Source organism: Mesoplodon mirus (assembly GCF_964341445.2).
Source record: "Mesoplodon mirus genome assembly, chromosome: 13".
Classification (NCBI taxonomy): domain Eukaryota; kingdom Metazoa; phylum Chordata; class Mammalia; order Artiodactyla; family Ziphiidae; genus Mesoplodon; species Mesoplodon mirus.
The window spans coordinates 38,248,469-38,275,098 of record NC_138989.1 but is presented as its reverse complement, the minus strand read 5'-3'; the positions used below and the strand labels follow the sequence as shown (position 1 = coordinate 38,275,098).

General features: G+C 36.5%; 1 protein-coding gene across 1 annotated transcript in view; it reads right to left on the bottom strand.

Annotated features, from left to right (window-relative positions):
• Positions 1-26,630, bottom strand: part of GREB1L (GREB1 like retinoic acid receptor coactivator) — a 272,602-nt gene that overhangs the window by 138,387 nt on the left and 107,585 nt on the right. The window contains exon 2 of the mRNA XM_082640432.1: positions 235-342. The gene's annotated coding sequence lies outside the window, so the exon portion shown is untranslated. The remainder of the gene's footprint in view (positions 1-234; positions 343-26,630) is intronic.

Genomic DNA, 26,630 nt, shown 5'->3' with positions numbered 1-26,630 from the left:
AGTGTTTTGTTTTGGGTGTTTTTTTTGTTTTTGTTTTTGTTTTTTGGTGGAGAGGATGGGGGAGGGGAGAGGAAAGCAGGGAGGAGAGGAAACAGAAGGAGAGGAGCTCTTAGAAATATCTGCTTCATCAGTTTAAGTACCAAAGATAGTAGCTTTATCTAAATTCTAAATATATTCCAAAAAATATTTGATCTTAAAAAATTTGGAAGGGGGCATATTATAATTGTACAATACCTTGGTTTATTTATTAACATTTTTGAATCACGTTCATGATTAAGTTGGGCTGTCAACACTTCAGGGAGCCTGTTGCCTAGATTTTACTTGTTTAAAGCTTTTTTGTACCTGCAAAAACATAAAAAATAATATATACGTAAAGACATGAGTTAATTTCCAAATGCATTATATTCCACAATATGTTAATTTAAATATTTACAATTCTACAAAAATTCCAATTAGAAATGGATTATCAAGCTCTTACACAACTCCATATATGTCATAAATGGCAAATACAGATATTCCTCCTTCTTAAATACTCCCCAAATGATCACTCTTTATTCTGTATACTCAAAAAGAATTTCTTTTCTGAAGAGTTCCCCCTACTAAATGTAAGTTGAATAAATCTGTTAAGTCTGCATTTTGGACAGGTGTTACCATAATGCTTAAAGCCCAGAGACTATTTTTATTTTCAGAAATGAAATTAGTCAAAGGTAATTTCCTTACCCTAAGGAGTTTGAGTTTTATAATCTTTGGTGCTTGACCAAAATTTACCTTCCCAAAGAAGTATCAAAAATTTAAGACATAACTAATATTGATTAAAATTATTTTTCTACTTTTTGAAATGAATGCTTTAATAATTTCCAAGGAAGAAAGACTGCAAGAATAAAAAGAGCTACAGTTTCCTACCCTTTTCAGTAGTGTATTCTTAGAAGAAATTAAAGTAAATAATTATAATTACATATAACTGGTTGAAATTTACAGTGTGCATATTATTCTCTCTGCTAGATTATAGTCAATATAAACTATTGCATGGAAAAAATAGAAAATACAGTTATAAGGCATCAAGTGAAATAAAAACTATTTGTCATTGTTTTTTACATAACTTAGAAGTGTTTCTATTTTGTTACTGGGTCTAAAAAGAAAAGAGGATTTTCCTAAGAATGTTCTAATTTCAAAATGTATATTTATGGCACTAAAACATTTAAAGTAATATTAACGTATATTTCTAAAAAAAAAGCTTTCATTTTATTCTCCTTTTATGCCAACTTGAAAGAGAGAAAAGAACCATTTTAGATTTTGAAATAAAAATATCTTACCTCTCTTACTGTCAGAAGAACGTCTTCAGGCAAAAGAACAATTAAAAATGCAAGTCGCAGATTTTCAATCTCATGTATTTTGCACCCACCCACCCACAAATAGACATCTTTTTGTAAGTCAGGAGTCTTGCTCCCTCCATCCGAACCCAAGATTACCCCATATGGTCAGCAAGGTCAAACTGCATTACTGCCAATGAAACTATATGACTCCACAAGGACCTTAATGATTTTAAAAAAAGGTCAGTAATCCAATTCCAATTGCTTCAGAGTCTAAAATTGCTAATTTTTGGCCACGTGCTGCACACTTCACCTGCTAGTAATGACATTTTTGTATTTTCTTCTAATTACACTCAAAGCTAAGACCTTTGGCCCCGGGCCACAGACCCCTACTCAGGCTGCACACATTCTCTTAAACGACCTGATCCTTTGTTGTCACTCTTACTCTTTCATCTATTATTTACACCCATAGAGAAGGAAGATACTCCACCATTTGTATAGCTTAAAGCTTCTAATCATCTTAATTTCTTTGCCTTTCAACCTATGGTCTTTTTCATAGACGAATGCCAAAAAGTTTGACAAAATCATTTTTTTCAACCGCATACACACACCACCTTCCCCTGTCTTATTCCCTGGCCAACCTCCTTCCTGTTCCTTCTCTACTACAGAAGGGACTTTGTATCAGCTGGGATTCACAAATTTTGACTTTCACCAACAAAATGAATTTCTAAATATAATACAAAATCTCTGCCTTGTTCTCACAGATCGATAACGATTGTATTTCTCTCATCAAAGAGCCTATTAAATTAAGTGGAAGGTTACTTAAAATTACTTAATGTCTGCCCCCCAGCCTCCCTAAGGCATAAGCATAGAATTTTCAGAATTCCACTGCAAAAATATCAAAGAAACTTCAGTAAACAGTAAGGATGTTAGTTATGTAGCTGAAACTTTTCAAACGTTTTATTATCTACAGATGCTCAAATGCTTACAAGAAAAGAAAAAGAAAGAAAAGAGGAAGGAAAGCATAACAAAAAATACATATAAAGAATATTTATCTGTAATATATTACAGATAAAAGAATTTGTAAATCTTTACCACATTTTAAAAGACTAGTTCTCCAAATAGCAAAATCCTTACATAAAACATTCTATATCTTTGTAATTTCCCAACACTTTTCCCACACTTAAAAAAAAAAATGTCCAGACACATTTTGAAAATCCAAAACACAGAATTGTATACCATGATGCAGATGTCCCCTTCAGATCACGGCAGCCACCCCAAGACTCTGATTTCCAAGATGTTTATAAAAGGACATATGATCCATCTTTGCTCTCTCTTCCTCTATTGCTCAGCTTACTCTTGATTTCTAACAGTATTTCCTTGTTGTCTGTCCTCTCTGCAGACCCTGAAACCCCTTGTCTTTTCTTATTTTCACCATTTGCTTCAACCAGCAGTTCACTGGAGACCCATCCATCTTGTAATGCCTAAAGTGACAGATGCTCTCAGGAACCACCACACTGCTGAGTGAACAAAAGATAACATCACCTCTAGGAACTCCAGAGAGAAATACAACTGTAACCTTAAGACAGGGGCTGACTTGACAGACATTGGACCATAAACCTCTTCTAAGCAAAAAAGAAAACAATTGCCACACACACAAAAAAATCTGACACAATCAAAGGCAGAAAAGAGTGATTATTTGTGGATTGCCTTTTCACTCTGCAGCTCACTTTTCCCCCCTCAACGCTTTTATATTGGGGCAATTCACTTGCCAAGAGGCAAGAGAAGGTCTTGGGGAAAAAAGCCTTCCTCAAGTATCTTCTTTCATTCAACAATATTCAAAGTGAAATTCATTTACATGTGTGTTTCAGTAAATCTAAGGCTTATGATACAGCATCCTTAAGGCTGACCCATCTCGTTTGCATAAAGCAATATCTAGACTCAGAAATGCTGGCTCAGTTCTGCCGCTGTGAAAGGCATATGCATACTTTGCAAATTAAAAACACGTTAGAAATTAAAAAGCAATACATAACACAATGTCAACAATATGTGTAGCTCATAAAAGAAGCTCATCATTCATTCATCAGACAACCTCCAACTTGGGTTAAAGAGACGGTTAACAAGAGGATTCTGGGAAGGACTACAGCTCTTTTTTTTTAACAAAGAAAAGGTCATATTAACATCTCCCAGCAACAAACTAATGACATGGATGCTGTAGATGCAGGGGACTCTGCTTGACATCATCTAGGTTTTTGGGGGTTTTGGTTTTCATTTTTTTAAGCATCTTACTTAAAATCTTCATGCAGCTAAAGGCAAATTTAAACTCTAACATTTAAATTTAATTTTAAATTAACTCTAACATTTAAATACAGTGAAGGGAAATTTTAGAAGAACAGAAAAACAACAACTGATTTGGAGGGCAATTAAGAACATTGTGATCAATGTCAATTATGAGGATTAACAACCCGTTTTTATAATAGATATCAAGGAACACAGAACTCTGCTGCAGCTAAATTCATTATCATTTTCAAACAGGGTAAATGATACAAATATCTTTGTTAAATCTAAAATAAAGAGTCAAGTGCTCAAGAAAAGTTCTGTCAACCTTATTTCTAAGAAGAAATGTCAGCATTTACAATGGCATTTCTTCAGTACAAATATTTTAATTTTTCTTTAAAATTTTTGCACAAAAAAAAGAAAAATTTTCAACTTGATAAATCAACATATCTTTTTCTTAAACATTGTTTTATGTTTCCTTTATTTCCTCAAACTCTTCAGTGTATCTGTACAAATAAGAAAATACAAATATTTCACAATCTCAGAATTTTCTGGTTTTTATTTTAATACTGGCAAAACATAATGCATATAAAATAATTAAATGAATATATACAATTAGGTAACTCAATGGGGAAAAGATTAAGTAATTACAGACTGCTTATCAATATATAAAGGACTTGTTCTAATATGGACTTGATCTTTAACTAGACAACTTTGTTTAATACATATTGACCTTAGGTAATCCCCCCAAAACTCCTGGTCCAAAAGCACCACATCGTTCAACACTCTCAAACTTTGGCATTAATATCAAGAGAGAGACGTGACCTTGAAATAACAGTTCCATTGCAAAAACTCAAAAAAAGACCCAATTAAAAGATCTACTTTAAACACAATAGGATCAATATTGCATGCAAGAAAAGTACACCCCTGTGGAAAGTTCTTATTATCTGACTGATCAAAAACAAAACAAAACTTTTCTTTTTTCAGGGCCTCCTCCAGATCACAGTCAGTGCCAGAAATCCACACAGGAAAAAAATCCATCAAAATGAAACCCTAAAAGGGTTTACCCTTCACCATCCTATTTGCACTTCAAAACCCTGTAAGGCCTTCAGTTAAAGCCCAGGGCTGAACCATTTCAATAATAAGAGAGGTGGCCAGCAGTAATTTATCTCCCATTTGGCCTCTGGACAGAGCTGTAATGTCTAGGAAGCTTCCCTTCCCTGACTCGAACCCTCCCCCAAGTCTCAACCTTCATTTGTGCAGCTTTGGATCTGCAATACCTTATAAACAACTCATATGCCCCTTCCAATCAGATGCAAGAACAGTTTGTAACTCAAGATTTGAGTACATTTTCTTGGCAATGCTTTCACAAAATGGAATGCTGCTGAGGTAATCAGAGCATTGAAAATACCAGGTTAAATTTCAGGTTCTCTTTGTTGTAATAAGCTGGAGAAGAAAGAAACTTCCTTAACTTCAGCCTTTTTCTTCTCACACATGTTGATTGTTGTCAGAACTTCTTAAACTTTTTCCAATTTATACCTTGATATCCTTTACATTTTGGGCTATATCAGCCAACTTCCTACAGTGATGTTCACGTAAATTTAAATCCTTGCATTGTAAAATATCTTAACAAATCCAAAAAAGTGGAGATGTCACAGGTCACAGACTCCTGGGTCAAAAAGACCTTAAAAACAGATATCAGACCACTATGACTCAACTGATTTATTCTACATTTGTTATCAAATTTGAACAGTAACTGTCATCACACGCACTCACCCAATTTTCCTCTAGTAAAATAAACACCAAACAATGTCAACAGTTATTTAAATTGAAATATAGGTCCCAGAAGTTATCATATGGGAAACAGTGAAGTTACTCCTTAACAATGGAGAACATTTTGACACTAGGCATGAATTTTCTATTTTAAAATTATGTTCATATGCTTGCTAGTATACAAAGATGAAAAATATATGCACCCTTTCCCCTACCTGTTCATTTTTTTCTGTTTTCATTTCAATGACAGGAGTTTGTTTTTCTAATTGATTCTGATAAATTCCATCTGAATGCCACATTAACAACTTGCCCTAAATGATTCCACTATAGTGATTCTGGTTTTATAAGATGAAAACTTTCAAGTTATTTCATCAACTTTATAAATTTAGAGACTCCACAGGCAAATGTAAAAACATTTCATTTAAACCTAATATCAGTTAAGAGAAGTTTAAAAGAATAAAATTAAATATATGACTGATAGTTGAAAATACAAGAAACACAGATTTTTGTTAATTAAAAGAAAAGAATTATTTATGTTTTGGTGATATTTATCAATAAAAAATATTTTCTTCCATTAAAAAGGTACAACTAACTATCCTTACACCTTGTTAGCAAATATTTTTCATTTTCAGATCTCCAAATACCACAAATTCTAAGAAAACCAACTCTCAGAGCCAATGACTTTACTGCATGCTACCAGGTCAATGAATCTCAGATTTGTGTATGAGATAACATAAAAATTCAAACTGCATATATAAACCAAGAAAAATAGATAACTGAAAAAACCTACGGTACATGAATTTTTATATAACTGAAACAAACTCTGTCACTAATAATAATATTCAGGAAAACAAATTTCTTAACCTACCACATGACATTAAAAAAAAAGCTTTCCTCAGAGAGTCAACAAGAGTAATTGATCCACCACAGAGGAAATATTCAATCTTCATTAAATATTTATTCAGTGCAATAGGTTGTTAGATCTATTTAGACCTCAGAGAAGAAATAGTTCCTGTCTGGTAGGAATCAGGTCTTGGGAGAATTGAATGGAGATGAGAGGCAGTTCCTCAAGTCATGACACTATATTTCAAAATGACAACGCTAAAAACTGGAGGTGTGCTACAAAATGTATGCTGCTACTTTGAAATCAGGGACTTCCCTGCTGGCACAGTGGTTAAGAATCTGTTTGCCAATGCAGGGGACATGGGTTCGAGCCCTGGTCCGGGAAGATCCCACATGCTGCAGATCAATTAAGCCCCTGCACCACAACTACTGAGCCTGCGCTCTAGAGCCCTCAAGCCACAGCTACTGAGCCCGTGTGGCACAACTACTGAAACCCGCGCACCTAGAGCCTGTGCTCCACAACAAAAGAAGCCACCGCAATGAGAAGCCCACGCACCGCAACGAAGAGTAGCCCCTGCTCGCCGCAACTAGAGAAAGCCCACACAGCAACAAAAACCCAACACAGCCATAAATAAATAAATAAATAAATAAATAAATTTATTTTAAAAAAGCAATCTGATACAAAGAAACTGATACTTTAAGGGAGTATTAATTTTAACAAGTTTCAACTGGGTAAGTGAGCAACTTGATTTCCTATTAATGTAGCACAATAAGATTTGGATGTCCAAGATCTGCGGTTCCCAACCCTCCGACCATAGACAAGTCACCTGTCTTCTCTGGGCCTGTTTCCATATCCATAAAATGAAGGATAAAAGTAATACATTTCCAGATCAAAAACACTATGGTTCTAATGGGGCAAGGGAAAAGATCCCATTCACAATGGCAACAACAAAAAGAACACTCAGGACTCATCTTAATGATGGACCTGTGATAATATTTTTTAAATTGCCAAAGTTGATTTGGGTGATTTAGTGAAAATTTACACACAGAGAAATATGCTGAGTAGAGAAGCCTAATTGTAAAATTACTTGTTTCTCAAACAAAATAATAAACAACACAATTCCAATCAAAATAATAGTAGAATTTGGGGAGAACATTATGAAAACATCCATAAATTCATAAGGAAGATTATCAAAGAAAAAATGGGAAAAACATCTTTTCAAAAAAAGTTATATATAAGGGGAGGCGAGTCAAAATAAATGTTAAATTATAACATAAGAGCTTTTGGCCATTAAATCCCTGACATTAAATCCAGTGAATATCTTTTGGTTCTCATCTAACATTCCTTCTGAGTATATTTCTTGAAATTTCCTTTCCTTCCACTGGATTTCACCTTACAACTTTCTGGCTTTCTCCCTTTCCTATGCTGCTTTTCAATTTCCTTTGCACTCCCATATTACACTACCCAGCAATGAAATGTTGGCATTCCACTGAGTCTAGTCTGTGGTAGCCATCTTCCAAGATGGCCCCAATGATTCCTGCCTCCTGTGTAATCCACTCCCACATCAAATCAGGGCTGACTTATGTGATCAATAAAATATGGAACAAGTGACAATGTGTGATTTCCAAGGTCATAAAAGACATTGCAGTTTCTGCCTTGACCTCTTGGATCACTTGCTCTAAGACGGTGCAACCACTGTGTTGTAAGGACACCCAAGCAGCTCTCATAGGTCCTTGTAGGTAGGAACTGAGGCCTCCTGCCAACAACCAGGACCAACTTTCCTAGTTGCTCTCCTTGCCTCCTCTCTGGCACCCTCCAATCACTTCTCTGCATCACAGTGCAAATATAATCATGTCAACTCTTTGCTAAAGACTTTTGAAGTTTTATACTGCTGAGGATAAAAATCAATATTGGAAATGTCCCTGCCTATCTCTCCAGCCTTATCTTGCACTGTTCTCTTCCTAAAAGCGGTGCTCCAGCAACACTGACCAACCTTTAGACACTTATGTTCCTGCTGCCTGTGATACCACCCATCCTTTTACTTTTGCCTACTTAAGTCACCTCATCCTTTAGATCCCAACTGAAGCACTGCTTCCCCTCAGCCCTTTGCTGAAAGCTCTCATAGAAACTTATTCATCTCCTGCTTAACTTTTAATTCACTTTTGAGCTATATAATTTGTATGATCAATTGTTTTAATGTTTGCCTTTCTTCCTAAATTCTAAGCTACATTGAAAGTAGGGACAATGTTTTTGGGGTTTTGCCTATTATTGAAATCACAGCACCTATTGTGGTGTCCTCCTACATAGCAGGCACTCAAAAATATTGTTTGAATAATTTAATAATTTAAAATATAGGGCCGGCACATGAATGAGAAGCTCATTGGTGACAGTCCAAAAAAACCTTATTATCTATAAGAATTCTTATATGATAATTGAGGCATTATAAAACAATAAAGGGAAGGAGGAATTGTTCATTTAATTATACTGAAGTAATGATCAACAATTTAAAGAGTAACAGCTAACAAACAACTTAGAGTAGACACTAAAAATAAATACCAGAGAGACAAAAGATTAAATTTAAATATCTATACCTAAATACATTTATATGCCTACCCACATAAGACCATATAAAAACTAAGAGGAAACAGAATTAAATATTTTTTACACTGATATTTATCATGTACCAAGATTTATTATGGTATCATAGTGAGAATTTAGCTTTCTAAGCCTGGAAATCACAAAGGATAAGACTGACAGATTTGACTAGTGAACATATCAAACTTCCATATATTTAACACCTAAAACAAATAAAAAGAAAAACTTTTCTAGCTAATGAAAAGAGTTAATGTCTACTATGTATATAATAAAGTAGAACATTAATATCCACACTCCTGGGCACAACTTACTATTCCATCCATAGGGAAAGAGTTAAGCACATTATAGTAACAGCAACAACCACTACCATTTACTGAGTACCTACCATGTACCTCACGTACATTGTCTCATTTAACCTCACAAATCCATCCATAAATGGAATTCTATAAAGCTATAAGAAGTATATTTTTGACATAGAACTATGTTCATAATATATGAAATGGAAAATATAAAACAGTAGCTTCCCATTTCAATGAGGAAAGAAATACATAAGTAACCTATTAAGATAAAGAGCTAACAATATAAATCCAAACAATGTGATGTAAATTTAAGACAACCCTCAGAATGGGAGAAAATATTTGCAAATGAAGCAACTGACAAAGGATTAATCTCCAAAATATACAAGCAGCTCATGCAGCTCAATGTCAAAAAAACAAACAACCCAATCCAAAAATGGGCAGAAGACCTAAATAGACATTTCTCCAAAGAAGACACAGGGAGGGGGAAGGGTAAGCTGGGACGAAGTAAGAGAGTAGCATTGACATATATACACTAGCTATCTGTTTTACATAGCTAGTGGGAAGCAGCTGCATAGCACAGGGAGATCAGCTCAGTGCTTTGTGACCACCTAGAGGGGTGGGATAGGGAGGGTGGGAGGGAGACGCAAGAGGGAGGGGATATATGTATACATGTAGCTGATTCACTTTGCTATACAGCAGAAACTAACATAACACTATAAAGCAATTATACTCCAATAAAGATGTTAAAAACCCCACAAATTTATGTAAAATATATAAATACTGGGTGATGTGTTTATAGAATGTAATTTTTTTCTTCATGTTTATCTTTATTTTCCAATTTTCTATAAGAAGTGATTTCAAATTTTATGCATGCTGCAACTTAACTAAGCTCTGTTTTCTTTTATTATTATCAACATCATCACCATTACTATCTTCAATGACTTTGAACATTTGATATTTGCAAAATATTGACTTTCTTATTTGACAAGTAATACCTTTCCACATTATAGGTTTATTGTAGGCAAATAGACAGTGACAAATACAGTTTTATGAATGTGCACATAGTAAAGACTATAAATAAATACAACTTGTCCTAATACCCCATAAGATATCATTTTTACAATCATAAGCCAGTGAATTTGTTAAATTTGCTTGCTTATGTGGAACTTTGAAAAAATTTTCCATGACAATATAGGAAATAGTCCAAAACTGAAAACCCCTAAGATGAAAGACAAAGTTCACAGGAAAACGTGTCAACTGGGTTTTTTTTTTTTCCAGTAGAGATGTTTTTAGACTTTCTCCATTCATATCCCAAATTCCCACTCCTAAGCCTTCCTCTACTTCCTATAAATGTTCCACCTTTCTTTAGTCCTACTTGGAAAACATAGGATCTAATCAGTTGTTAATTATTGTCTTTGCTGGTGACTCTTACATCTAAATCATTGGTCATAAAGTCTTTTCTTCTGAGTTGCTGCTCTCCCCTCAACCTCAGTATGACCATTCATTATGTCTAAAATTAATGTCTAAAACAAAACTCATTAAAGTAAAAGCTATTCCTATTTTCCAATTTCATTATTTTCATTTATTCACCAAGAGAGTACTGTGAACTGTGCTAGAAAGGATGATAAAGGCAGTCCCTAATCTCAAAGAGATCCCAATTTAAAGGTGAAGACATCTGTACATGCATAAATGTTTAGTAGCAGTAAGAACAAAGTACTATGAAAGCACAGAGAATGTAGCAATACTGTTTAGAGAAATGAAGAAAATATCAGAGAAGAGATAACATATGAGTGTCTTTAAAGTTAAAGTAGGAATTCACCAAATAGAATTGGGAGGACCTCCCAGAGCAATATAACAGAATGTCAAAGGCATGGTATATTTTTAAAATATGGAAAAGTTCATTGTTGGAGGGCACTGTGGCAAGAGAAGAAAATTTAAAAATAGGTTGGGGCCAGCCTGCAAGGGACCTTATATCCCAAGTTAGGAATTTGAATTTAATCCCAGACGCAGGAGAAAGCCAATGAAAGTTTTCAAAAAAGGAATTAACATAATCGGATTTTTTTAAAAAACAGAAGGTAACTCTGGTGACAGTGCGAAAGTTGGATTAGAGATCAGGAAAGTTGGATTGGAAACCAGATAAAAGGTTCTGCAAGAGTCTAGGAAGTGGTGATGGAGACTGCCCACAATCAGGGCAGAAGGAACAGAGAGGAGGGGCCCTTTCAGTAGGCAGTTAGGAATTCGGGACTCAGGAGTGGGGACTGAACAGACAGATCCTGGAGACAGACAGCTGCCATACAGATAACTGAAAGCAGTACTGGTGAGATTTCCTAGGGGCTGTGTCTGTAGAGAAAGCATGTGGAGTAAGAGGGTCAATGAGGGAAGCCTGAGAAACATCGTCATTTCACTGTCAAGCAAAGGAAGAGGAAAACCCAGCAAAGCAGGTGGAGAAGGAGCAGTAGGAAGGAAACCAGGAACCAACGGGATTGTGAAAGCCAAGGGACAAAAGGGTTTGGAGAAATGGGAGGTGGTCAACAGTTTCAACAGGTAAGAGAAGTCAAATAGGATCAAGAATGAAAATGTGCCATGGCGTATAGCAATGACTCTTCCAAGAAGTATGGTGAACTAGGATTGAAATAAGTTGGCAGCTGTAGGAAAGGTAAAATGGCAGGGAAGAGTAATTAGAAGGAGGGATGCTTGTAGGAGGAGATTCTTCCCTCAAAGAAAAGGGAGAGGTGACAGTACAGAAGAGAGGAGATGATTAGTGGAATAAGGTCCTAAAAGGGGTAGAGAAGGGAGAGAGGAACAGGATGGAAGCCACCCATACATGGCAGAAGCACAAGACAGGAGCCTGGGTCCCTGATGACAGCAGAGATGCTTTATCAGCCTTAGACAATTACCTCCAATCTTTATGTGGGAAAGAAATAAACTTCTAACTTGCTGTTTAATGTATCTTGTCATTTGCAGACAAATGTAATCCTAACTGATACAGGAGAGAAGGGTGTTGAAAAAATAAGCAAGCACCTCTCAAAAGCATGAAATAGCACCGTATATACAGAAGACAAGACCAATCTGGCATTACTAGACTACCAAGTGGGAGAGAGGGAGGGGGAGGAAAGGAAGCCATGTTTTTAATCACTTGACCATGTTATCCTTCATGCAATTACATACAATGTATTGAAGGCCCAAGTGTGAGGAGTTGAGACTGGATCCTATAGATAAAAAATAGCCACACAAAAGGGTGTTAAGCAAAGGAATGATATGTTCCACATTTTGGCTTTGAATAGATTCCTCGAGCGTCAGACTGGAAGGGGATCATGAGAAGGCAAAACAGCATGCTGTGAGAGTGCTGAGAAACCTCTACTGTAGTCCTGGGGAGAGATTATGATGCCTGCATGGGTGCAGTGATGGTAGGGTTAATACTTAGGAATTAAACACTTAGGAATTAAATAATTCCTAAGGAATTATTAGGAAATACTTAGGAATTAAATCATTAGGAATTGGTGACTAATGACATGGGCAAGCAAATCAGGATGAAGCTTAGGTCTCTACCTTGCATTGTTTTTCTCCATCGCCATTGTTAGTGCTTCAATTCAGGCATGACATGACCTCATGTATTCATTTAACAAATATTTATTTAGTGCCTTTTATATGTCAGGTCCTGCAGATACAATGGTGAACAAGCTAGAAATGGTCTTTGTCCTTGTAGATCTTAGTTAGGGATACCAGTGCTGAAAGCTTCGTAAGTGCTATCTCATTTCATCCTCAGAACACCCTAAGATATTAGTATTATGATTGTCTCCATTTTTCAGGTGAGGTAACCCAGTCTTATAAAGTTTAATCATTTGCTCAAGATCACATGGCTAGTTGATAAGTGGTAGTGTCAGGAATCAGAGCCAGATCCATCTTACTTCAAAAGCCATGTTTTTAATCACTTCACTAGGTTATTTCTCATGCAATTACATATAATGTATTAAATAGTATGACAAGCAGTACAATGGTTTGGATCATTGCAGCCTCCTAACTAGGACACTCTTTCAGCATTGGCATGTTCTGGCCAAAATAGTTTTTCTAAAATGCAAATTGGGGAGGATGATGGTGTCTTCCCTGATTAAGGGCACTCTGAGGAGGAAGATGAGGTTTTGAATGGAAGGTGATGCACTCAGGTCTTAGAAATATTGATTTTGAGATGGCTGTGAAATATCCAAATGGAGATATCCAGCAGTCATTTGATAGATGAATCTGAAGTTTAGGGGGAATCAGGTTGGAGATAAAGCACTTGGCATCACTAGTTCTTAGAAGTCAGCTGAAGTCAAGGCAATCACTGGGACTCTTTAGGGGCTCCTAGAAGTGAGAGGAGCAGACTGCTGAGAAAAGGGCAGTTGGGTAGAGGCTAGAAGAGAATGGAGTAGATTTGAAATAATTACTTAAGAAAAAGGAGACAGAATCAGTCAAGGATAGTCAAAGGTATAGTTAAGTTGTATTTAGAGTTATGGAGAACAAATTTATAGGGATATCAATCTGAGCAGTGGGAGGATTTTCTACCATAGCAATCACTAACTCAAGAATAGGAAAACTTGCCAAAATTTCATTATTTTACCAGTTTCTTTCTTTTCTCCCAGTGTGAGTTCCTGAATTGACTTGCTAATGAACACTTGACCTGTCAGGTTCTATTTAAGTCCATCTCCCCTTTGGACTTTGAAATTTTCAAAAAGTCCTTGGAGACTTGGAAAACCTTTTTTAAAAATCGTTTTTATTCTAGCAACTTGCAAAGCCTTGTGTGTATACTTGTTTTATCTGCAGGTTGGACTATAAGGTCTCTAAGGGCAGGAACTGTCTCACGCACAGTATGTCCTCATTAAACGTTTGTGAGATTGGAAAGACTTTAATCTGTAAACCTCAATGTAGAAACTAACCAACTGTCTATTACTATCAAGCAGTGATTTTTAAGTTTTCAGACTTGGAATAAACAATCGCTCCCTTCAAACTTTCATTCTCTGTTTTTCATCAAGAGGTAATTAGGATGCCTCCACCCTAGTACGTGCCATTTTGTCTTTGGAGTTTGGGTGGGCCCTGCTAGCAGCTCTTTAGGCTCTGTGACCATGGGTGAGTTACTAAGCATTTCTTGGCTTCCTGAATCCTTGTTAGTAAAACTCAAGAGATTGGACCTGATGACTGCTGATGTCCCTTTTCATTCTAAAATCCAGAGATTCCATGACCCCTGGAAGACCTTTAAACCACACCTGAGAACCACTGCCTTATAAAATGCAGTTAAAACACGGGCTCCATGTTTTACCATCGGAAAATGGGCAAATAAATCTCTCTCCCTATAAAACTGGGTTATAATCTACAACGCATATTACTTCTAAAATGAAGACACTGACACTTTATTTTTAATTATTGATTTGACCACTGGTTAAAACATTTTATCAGATGCACATTTGTGTTTCAATGTAGGTTTACCCAAAAATCAAATAAAAGGGCACTTTGGTAATAAAAAGAGAAGAAAGCTGGAAAAATATGAAACATCATCTTGGATCTCATGTGCACTTTGGTAACACTTTCCTTTTTTTTTTTTTTTTCAGATGAGAAATCAAAGAGTGTGACTCAAGATTATAGAAGTACTAAATGGCAAGGCTGGCACTAGAAACCAAGGCTCCTAATCATATACTTTTTTTTTTTAAACAACCAAATTGGTCAAAAATCCCTGAAAGACAAAAACAGCTGAAGCTGAAATGCCAGTTGGTTGAGTTTAAACAGAGGCCCCACTTTGTTCTTTCTAGGTTCGATAATAAACAATTCTAGTGATTAGCATGAAGGGCTTTCAGATGAAACATTCTGACTCCTAAAAAAACAAAATTTGTAGTTTTGCACCACAGTTAGTAAATCAATTGTAAAAATTAAAGTAAACGGAAAACAAGGAGAATTAGCAAACCCAGAACACAATTTTCCTTCACTCTTTTGGAAGACAGATTGAAAAAAACAAAACAAAATCCCCATGGCTCCCTTCATTAGCAGCCAGGGTGGTGAGTCCCTTTGTAAATCCCACATATAAAGGCTCAGGGCTACCTGCAGAGCCTAGGAGTACCAATCACATTAGTGAAGACACCAGATGACCAAAGGAAGCCGTGAGGGTCTGGGAAAGCTAGTAAACAAAAGGCAGCATTCCAAATGAATGCCATTGCTAGAGCCTGCATTGTAAAATGCCTGGATTTAAGAACCCTAAAGCAGATTAGCTTAAGACAACAAAAGATTCAAGTAAGATACAAAGAACTCATTTTGACACATTAAGAAATTGTCTTCATTAGATCATCAGGTACTTAAGAGTAATTATTAAAAAAAATAATTCCACTTAAATTGCGTTTGAGGCAGTGAGGCCTAGAAGAACAGGGTTCAAAAAATGGTTCTTGAATACGTGTTCATGACCAAAATTCATAAACCAGACACATGGGCCTTTTCCCTTTTACTCTTCCTGACATTTTAAAGGGCTATAATGACTTTAAAATTTGTTGTACACATAATTTCAATTTTACCACTCTACTTACGAGTGCTACTTTAAATACCAACTAGAAAAGCTCAAATCTCTCCAACTGTAAGTGACTTTTCTTCCATGGTGTTACCTCATTTACAAAGAAAATACGTAACAATTTTGGGGTATGAATGGTCAATAAGAAGCAAAATATTAGGCCATGGTACAATTTCCTGAATATTTTCCATCACTTTACATGCTTGTTTCACTTTTGTTGCAAAGTTTAAACTCAGATGCAATTTAGATACTTAAATTTGAAAATGTGGAAGGAAAACTTCCATGTGGAGAAGGCTGAGATTTGCTGTTATTTGTTTTCTTATTGGACAGGGGGGCAATTAAGAAATTATGTTAAATATATTTAATAACTTCCACTATTGTTTGCTATTTTATTCACTAAAGAATCCATATTGCTAAGACTAATAACACTGATGTAAAATAGAAACAATTACTTATTGAAAGTCCTGTAAAAAGACATGGCCACATATGTGTAAGATTAGACAAAATGGCCTTCCACTCAACATTTTCAGGTGTTCAGACCATCAATCAGTCTGAAATTGTACAAATGTATTTAGAGACCCCCTTTATCAGTAGCAGATAAGCAGATGGGCAAAAGTGGTTCTGATAATTTAAACAGTCCTAAAATCCTACAGCCAAAATTGAGATATAATAATGATAACTTTTCCCCATAAATTTTATTTTTTGAAAATTAACTTCTCATCATCGGTTTTATTTGATTATAATAGTCAACCCCTCACCAAAAACAAAAACAGCTCAGCTCCCACTTTCCCACTTTCCCTTTGAGAGGCGCTCCCAGTGTTTTGTCAGACCCTAATAGGGTCATAAGCAAAGCTGCACAGACGCAGAAGGAAACAGTTTACACCTAATGGGCTGGTATCACCTGAAGCTTTTAGGCCAGGTGAAAACTTTTAACTTCATTTGTGTTCAAGTGTAAAAACATTGGAAAAGGTCCATGAGTCTGAATTCCGAAAAGCTTTTTGGCTTCCCCACTCTTCTAGGTTTAAATGTTATGTAATCATCATAATAAAATTATAGTAAGGTTTAAAATTCTTATAATATTTATACAAATAAATAATCAGCCAACCACCCTTATATGACAGAGGAAAAAAGAAGTAGGGAGATAAAGGGACTTGTGGTTGAGCCACATTGCAAGTTGGTTGTAGTAGATGAGGACCCCGTCAAGTCAGAGACAGTGTATTTTCTCAGATGGCTCCTTATTTGCTGCCTGCATACATGGAGAGTCTCCTTCATTTTCTCATCTATGCCTTCCCTCTCTCCTTGATACTCAGGAGGTAGGACCAAGAAGGCCTGACCTGTGCTGCTCCTAAAGCAATAAAGAAAGGCAGTGTGGTGAGTGATAAATCTGATTCAAATCATGCTCTGCTATAATACTTTACAATCATGTGGCTTGAGGCTAGTTATCTGCAAAATGGGAATAATATCTCCTACTTCATAGGGTTAAAACAGAGAAGATAATATATGCAAAGCACCTGGCATATATCAGGCATATAATGTTAATACCCTTCCTTGTATAAATCCCTAACCATAGGAAGAATAATGCTTCAGAGTTCTTTCATGCATGTATATTATCTCAGTTAATCTCTGTATGATCACCACATTCATAAATAGCCAAATTTATGGATGCCCTCAAATGCATGTCCTCTGACTCCAGAACTAATGTTTTTTTCTATTGTGCTGCTATGTGAGGGGTTGTGCTGGTGGAGACCACATTACATTCCTTTATCATCAGCTCCTGCAGGTGGGATAAGGAGCATGGGCTGAACTGAGAGAGATCTTAGAAGCAAGCAAAGGAAGTAAAAAAAATACAATCTAACAAACCCATGCCACTTAGGGTAGTTGCCAGAGGGATATACTGCCCTTGAAGTTCATCAATAAAGTATCTTTTATTGGTAAAAAAGGCAATGAGAACAAAAGTAAAACCCAATTGTAATGTCCTAGGTTCCAGATCTTTATAAGAACATGATTATTTTAGGTTGGCCAAAGAAAAGCTCATGAAAATAATAGACCTTGCCTAAAATCTTGCCTAGGTCTCAGGTTGAGAAAGATTTCCTAATGTCATTAGATATAACCAACAACTAAATTAACCAAAAATTTCTAAACAACACCTCAGAACTATACAGGGAACATGGATACACTTTACTTCATTTAATCCTCACAGTAACATTCTAAGATACATACTATATTCATTAAATACAGACTCTGAAAGATTGAGTAATTTGTTTGAGAAAATTTGCAGCCCTGAGATTCAAACCAACAACCTTTAAACCCTATATGTCATGCTCTTCAAGCTAAGTCACACTGTGTTCTCTATAGCAACAGAAGAGAATATATGAAATGGCCCAAATTGTTATCAAAATTGTTAATTAAAACTCAAGAGAGAACTAACAAAATTTTAGCTGGTTAAGCATGAGCTAACTTACACAAACTGTGAAAATCCCTATTTAGAGAATTCTGAGGTTAGAATGACATCCATAAGGAATTGCTTTAGATTTTAAAACAATTTTAAAAGTTATTCCTGGTTTACTACAGAAGTCAGACTAAAATAAAAAAGGGGGGGGGATTCCCACCTCACTCTTATATGACTACACAATTAAGTACATTTTGGCTCTACTAGTTGCATTTTTTTAAACATCAAATTTTCTAATAAGATAAATTTAAAACAACCCAGAATGACAATTTTTCATCAAGGAATATGATCTTCACTCTCCCTCATAACCTTTCATTCTATTACCTACCCTGAGAAAATCTTTGTTGAGAGGTAATACATATGGAACTTCCTAATGGACTCGAGGAATGTAGAGCAATGGCCTAGCTGGAAGGCAAAGTGCTCTTTATTTTTGATATAAAGTAAAGAAACTATGGAGAATCCTAGGAAGAAAAAGCATGGAGAAAAGTGATCACAGCTATGGATGGAGGCAACCAAGAGCCAAGTGAGGTGGAATGAATCAGTCCTGCTGACCTGGGGGCCCAGAGAGGTTCTGAAGGTCATTCTGCAGGTCAGATGGTGATGGTGGTAGAATGAGAAATCAGGAGGCACAGTGAGGAAGAACAGAATGGATGTTCCCTTTTGTTTCAGCAGCTGCTGCAGCATGGGCTATACTTGACCTGAATGCAAAATAGAAAACCTAGTTGGATTGACTACTGATTTTCCTGATGAAATCAGTGTGGCCACTGAGACACCTTTAAGCTCAGAATCCTTTAGATGAGTTTTTCACAAAGTCTAGTTCAAGGACTACAACAGAATCACCTGAAGAACATGTTTACTCTGTACATTCCTTATCTTCTCCCTCTGAGATTTACAAGTCACTGGTTCTAGGGAAGGACCGAGGAATCTGAATTTGAACACCCCAGAAAGCACTGCCAAATTTAGCAAATAGGCAACCCTAACCCCACATGATTCTATGACATTAGAGTTTGAAAACAACTTATTTGAATACGAAAATAGATCAAAAGTGTGTATGACTGTTAAACAGGATGCTTACTTGTAACAGTTAGCCAAATACATTGAAAAGAAAATTTAAAACTTTGCTGCCTGATCTTAGGGCTGGATATTAGACTGCTTTGTGCTTCAATCTCCTCCTTTGGAAAATGGAAACAAATTAGTGATGAAGCCTGCTAAGCCCCTTGCCGTTCTGTGGTTATGCTCAGATGAGGTACCTGAGGGCAGAAGAGAGTTAGAAAAGGCCATTTTGCCAGGACAACAAAAACTCGCCCCAGGGATAATCATCAGGTCCACCCGGCCCACCATTTCTTGGATGCCGGTGGCATTTGACCTTTACCATTTCCTCTCAGGCTGGCCCTAGCAGGGAACAAGAGTATTAAAAATAAAAATTATAAACACTGTTTATCCACTAGGTTTTTAACTATAATACCTAAAAAAAAAATTAATCAATTGTAACACTGAAAACAAATAAAAGAATCCCAACAACGTCCTGGGAAGTATTGTTCTCATAAAACTTCATAAACGTCATTGGGATAAAATATTATGCTTAGGATCCAAAGGAAAAAACTCAACTCCTCTAGGTTTTGTATTCCACTTTTCCTTCCAAAATGGCTTCTAACCAAACTTTAGGTAATAACTGGATTCTGCATTAGATGAAGGGTATATTTCTAAAGAACACTGTGGAATGTTCAACTATGAAATAAGAGGCATCAAGTCTGTGGCATTCTGAGGTAAAGGAGGCTGCAAATGATACTCCTATTTCATGGAAAAGTTCAACAGAAAAATTGCAATATTATTAAATACCAATTATTAAAGTATTTCATTAGAGAAAGAAAGCCAGAAAGAAGGGGAATCCTCAGAAAGTGGTCCAGGAGCATAGGAGGGTGGAGGTGGGAATAAAAAGACATACTGGAGAGTCTGCAAAGATAAATCTTGACCACCCACAGTATCCTGGTGGTTAGTAAATGCCAGTGTGCCTCAGAAATCATGGTACTGCTGCCTGTGACATCTTGTTCGCCACAGTTGGTGTATGCCATAAAGGGAAACAAATGGAAAAATTAGTCACATTAAGTTGAGCTCATGCACACAAATAAGTATAATCTGACTCAGTGTAAGGGGTACCCAGCAGAATTTGTTTGCTTACTTGAGATTGCTGGCCGTTATCACTGTCATAAGGTCCTGTCAGTTTACTACTAACAGGTATGTGGGAGCTTGGGTCAAACAACATCTGATGTCATTCCCAGTGCTGAGGGCTTTATTTTGTTTGTTTCTATATAATGATGTTCTTGGACTGTGAGAGCAGCCAGGGTCTTTCCTTATTATAGTGGCACAAGTCACTTTACAGAAGGAAGGAAGACACCTGATTCACACAACCAGGCATGGCAAAGGGAGCATGTGAACTTTCAACAAAAGAGGAAGCTTTGTACCAGATGTGAAGAAGTTAAGTTTATTTTTCCATTTAGCTTGTTTATTTAAGTAAGAAGGAAGGAGACAGTGCCTGCTTCCCATTCCAAACTGCTCATGGAATGACTTCTCTTTTTTTTTCTTAATAAATGAACAAAGTTGGCTATTGCAGTTTCCAGAGGGATCTGGAAAGAAGCCAAGTCACTAATGATCACACTTCATCTATAGCTAGTTTAACCTTTGAAACCTGCCAATCTACAGAGAAGATCAAGAGGGGAGGTCAAGGCAGCCTTGCTCATCTAGCATTCTCTGTTTAGATGGAAAACGATTTATTAACGAAATTATTTTAGGAAATGCAAAGCACATTATAGAGACTTTATTCAAGGTCTCACAAGATTCATTTGAACATCTAACAGCTGAGAAACTCTCAAGTCTTAGTCTATTATCCCTTTTAATCACTGTGTACAAGAAGCAGAGTGATAGAGCTTTTACATTTAAAACAAAATATCCAGAGAAAAACATCTTTTGTCCTTGATTCACCTATCTTTTCACAGTAATTTGGTCTGGCACATCATTTGTTTCTAAACTGAAGATCTTCTTGGTATATATGCAAAGACATGCTATCTTTTTCACAAATTGTTGAAACATTCCTCTTAATGCTGAAGTATGATATGCTACTAATAAATAATATAAAATATGCCACAAAACAATCATTAGTATTTCAATCATGTATTCATTATCAAAAAGGCCAGGCTACAAAATATTAAGTGACCTTCCCTTATTATCTGTTTACATATCCATCTTTTAAAAAGCTGACCTCCTCTCCTTCCCCCATAGTATCCCCTCATCCCACTTCTGGCAGGAAAAAAAAGAACATCATCACTAAGATTAATGGAGCATCAGTAAAGTATTTTAGGTACAAATGACCCACTTTTATGTACTGCCAGAACAACTCAGCAAGGGTTTAGGAAGGAGAAAACCTGAAGTTCTTTTCCATTGAATTTATGTAGCTGGTGGTGCTGAATTGATTGTTTTCCTTTAATGGCAGGGTCAGAAAGACAGAGAGAAACATAACTGGCTATATTTTATTAATTAGTAAAATGGTTTTTTTTTTCTTCAAATGTTCTATGTCATTGAGATGAATTATCTCCAGTTTTAATTAAAGCCCTCTCAAAGGTTAACTCATCCTGCTAAAAGAGAGGGCAAGAGTGGCATAACAGAATGATTTTTCTTTCAGAAAGACAAAACACAAAATATTCTCTTTATAAAGGAAGGAGAAAAGCTATTCCATCTATTCCCCAGATTTCTATTCCTTAGAATTGTTTCTTAAACATATGTATTCGAGAAAATCATCACTTTGGTTTATCAGCTTCAAAAACTCAAACTGAAAATAGACTGGTAATACATCAAATTTTAGATCCTGCCTGAAAGTCAAGAATCCCAAATTTTGAATTTAAATCTATTCATCTAAGTATGACTATCAACTGTGAATTAAAATAAAACTCACTTAGTCTTGGCTATGAACTCTCACAAAGATCTGAATCTGGTCCTACAATTACTACAGTTACTACAAAACTTACAATTGCTAACATCAGCTAATATTTAATGCTCAGTTTAAGGATTTTTTTTGCCATGCAATCTAGTAGTTTTTTATTTAAAACCATGGTGTAGTTACCATTTTACAGCATTAGTGTTGGGGTCCCAGGAAAGGTAGGGAAGAAGTGTCTACAGTGAGATGGTCACTGCAGGTCTATTCTTAAGGCTGGGATATAACAGCCTGCCACTGGTGATACACATTCACAGAGCCTCTAAAACAATACATTATACACAGTATCAATATTTGATACAATTAGTAAGTAAACACATGCATATGTGCATGTGTATGCCTGTGTATACAGGTGGGTATGTGCATGTGTGTGTACACAGTAATGCCTCCTTCCAGACATCAGACTTCTGGGAATCCTCTCCACTTAGCCTAGAACCAGTCACGTAACCAGAAATAAGAGAAAAATAAAAATTTACAGCAATGTAATGAAAGCAATGTAACTGGTTTGTATTGTAGGTACAGGCAACCCTCAGGTATAAAGTCAAAGAGCAGTTTACCAGCCACATGATGCACAGATTCCAAGGAGAAGTAATAACTTATCTGAAGGGAAGAGACTCCATATCTATTAAAAGTAGACAGTAAAAATAAAAATATGGCTGCTCAGGCCATTTAGTGTAGAGGCAAACAACCCTACACTAAATACTTCAACAGTCACTGAGGACATCATTGTATTTCAGTGCAGCACAACTGTCTTTATAATCAGGACCCTGAATAAGTTAATGTGCATTATTTAAAAGACAGAGTATTAAGTAATGTATTTTAAGGAAGATCTTTCACTGAAACAATTTTTTTTAAGTTTAAAGCCTTCAGTTATCTGGAAAATAAAGTTATCTGAAACAATTTTACTATTGTAATATTTTATGCAATGTATTTTGTCTCTAACTTTCAAAGGTTTTTCTGAATACTGATTTGTCAGGCTCAGAGAGGTTTCAAGAAAGGTAAATATCTTAAAGAGTATCACTATTTACACTATTTAAAGAGTATCACTTATTGTATAAGTGATACAATAAGTATCACTTATTGTATAATAAGGAGTTGATTTTTTTTAAGGATACCTTTAAATAAGGAGTTGGTTTTTTTAAGGATACCTTTTCAGATTATAGAATTATTTGCCCCGTTAAAAACTGTGTTATTAATCTGTTATACAAGTTTTACATTGTACTGCAGGGTCTCTTCTCTTTTACTATAACAAGATGCCATTCCTAGCTTGTAATAAGTTATCACTTGTACTATTATTATGTTATTTTAAAATCTGACGCACAAACTCTGGTATTAAGGCCTCTGAAGAGATCTGCATGAGGAACAGGAGGAGGAGTTGCTTAAAGCAGAAATTCCTGATTCATTAATTACTTGTTGAGTATCACAATGTCATGGATGTAATCCAACGGTCCTGGAGGATGCTTAGAAGGCAACAGAATAAGAAGATTTCAGAGTAGCCGAAATCTTTAACTCTCTTTCTTTGAAAATCTTCTGTCACAAGTCAGAAGGATAATGTCTCTTTTCACCCAATGAGAAAGCTGTTCTCACACGAGCATAATTAATCTTCTGACACCATAACAAAGAAATTCCTTAAAAGGATTTCTCCGATTTCCTCTCAAGACAGAAGATTGTCTTTATCCATCATCTGTTCTTCCTGATCCCTTCTTTTTGAATATCCACATCAGCAGAATTGTCCATCAGAAAGGACAGCAGGAGGGAAATCTCTGCATGATTGATAGGGCCCCAATGCTCCACAGGCCTATTTAAGTGTGAGCATCTATTGTTGCAAACTTACTTTACAGCAGTTAAACAAATATAATAGTCACCAATTCAACCATTGTGCAGCTTAGACTTGACTAAAACTAGTAAGTGAAGTTTACTAATGACAAGGCACTGATTTTGAAGCCAGATAAAACTTTGCAGTTAGCCTGATGTCTACTTACAGAAAAGAAAACTCTCAAAGTTATGCAACAGCATACATATATTAGAAAGTGTTATATACTATACTGCATGTAGATGGACATTCCCATTAAAAAACAAGAAAACTCTGATGCTTCTTATCCTAACAGTCACTCAGTACTTCTTACCTACATCATGGTTATCTGGAAAGAACTCCCCCCAAATTGCATGTGTCATCATCCAAGAAAATCAAGTGTGGCAAAGAAAAAAGTACTACAGAAAACATCCTTAAATTTTTTTTTCAGACTCATCTCAGTAAAGTTTTTTCAAAGAGAGATGTAGGTATGTCTATGTGTTCTTACTCCCATCTGTGAAAGAAAACCAAAGGCCATTTGAGGCTCCTTGTGAGTACCTGCTACTTCCTTGAGTAGAACTAATGAACCAAAGTACCATGGGTCAGTTCCAAGTAGAGGAGCAAGGCATCCTGGGCAAAGGCCCTACCAAGGACAATGCAAGCCTGGCTCCACTTACAAAGCGACCTACGTGAAATGGAAACAGATCTAGAAATCTCACTAAGCTGTAAGAGGACACCCAATATCAACAGCAGAGGTTACGGCATGCTCTGTGTTCTTTATAGATGCTGCCAAGAAAGGCCACTTAAGCCCAGACACCGGGACACACTGACACCATGTGTTCTGTTTGCACCACAGTGACCTTGACTACTCAGTTCTGGACGCACCCTGTGAAAATATTTGTTTATCCTTCCAATCCCCAAACAGTGAGGCCAGCCCATAGGCCAGGGACTCGGCTCATTGGTGCTCCCCTGGGCATGGCTAGAAGGACAGGCTGCCGCTGCCTGACCCACCATGAGGCTTCTTCTCCAGCTGACCTGCCTCATCCAGCGAAGGACAACAACTGACAGGTGGCCCAAAGCCAGGACCCACGTGTTCTGCAAAGAGCGGCTTAATTTTGGTTTTTCTTAAATTATAGGGTTATGTTCAGGACTGGTTATCCTTTTGAAGATCTAGGAAAAAAGAGCTCTATCCAGGATAAAGACCTAGGAAAATCCTTGTGGATAAAGACTCTAAACAATTGGAATATAGAATGCAGCCCAGAGTCTGAATGTAGAGAAGCTGGAAGTCAACAGAGAATGAGCTGGTAGTAAAAGTCACCCAGGAGAGAGGGCCAGATCGGAAAGGCAGGCAAGCAGCCCAGAGGGGACTCTGAAACGTTCCCTCACCAGCCGAGGACCCACAAATCTCTCAAGGGCTCACATCACCAAGAGCTAGCTCCACTTTGTTGGTCAGTAGTTCTTTGGTGAACAACTTGTCTTTGCAACAAGATTGTGTGTGTTGGAGAGGAGGTTGGGGGCAGGGAGGGTAGCCAAGAATCAATCCCCATCACTTTTGTTTGCCAATTATATATTGTACAGAATCTTGTCAAGATCAATAAACACTAACTGGTTAGAATGGAACTTGAGTAACAGGCCATTAGTGGTGCCCAAGGCCAGGTGTGTAGGATGCAGGACCGGGACAGGCAAATCTTCCCATACACTCTGGGTGAAAAAGCAATGAGGTCCTTGTGTTTAAGTCCAAGTTCAAGATAGAGAAAACAAACTAGTGGTTACCAAAGGGTCGAGGGAAGGCACAGGGAAAAGTAGGGGTAGAGGATTAAGAGATACAAACTACTATGCATAAAATAAATAAGAAATAAGGATATAGTGTATAGCACAGGGAATTTTAGCCATTATCTTGTAATAACTTTTAATGGAGTATAATCTCTAAGATACTGAATCACTATGTTGTACACCTGAAACTAATATAATATTATAAATCAACTATACTTCAATTTTATTTAGTCCAAGTTCAATAGGAATATCCTCTTTCCTATAATGAACCTTGGAGTTAAATCCTTGATAAGAAAACCTACCAGTGTATATGGTAAATCTCTGTGCCTTCCTCTTAATTTTCCCATGAACCTAAAACTTCTCTAAAAAAATAAAGTCTTAAAAAAAAGAGCCCCAAACAAAATAAAACCCACCAGTGTTCACAAAAACTAAAGGGAAAACAAACATTTCATTCTTTTGCCCTTCAGAGATATCTTTGTAAGATGAGGATCAGTTGTAATGTGGTCCATTACAAATATTTAAGACTAATGTTCACAGAACTGCCTTTAGATTAAGACATGCATTGACTGGATCCAAGCTCTCCCACTTCCAAGGGTGCACACGATTCAGTCTCTCTTAGCCTCAGTTACCTCATCTGTAAAGTAGGAATAATAATGGTGTCTATACCTTACAGGGTGTTGTTGTGAGGATTAAATGTAAAACCTGATGCTTGGCAAACACTCAATACAAAACAATGGATTATTTTACATTCTCAGTTGCACTTTTTCTCCCCTCATTCACACAACTCTCTAGGTGGGCACACCCAGCTCTATTTCTGGGAGTTTATCTTCACACATACACACACACACACACACATACACACCCGCGCGCGTGATATAGTAACCTTTAGTGCTAAGGAAGGAGCAGACCCAATAGATTGAGCTAAACGGACACTTTGGAGCTGTTGAGAGAAAGGAATGAGGAAATTAGGCAGAACAAGCAAAGAACAGAGCAGGCCAGGGTGACACGGG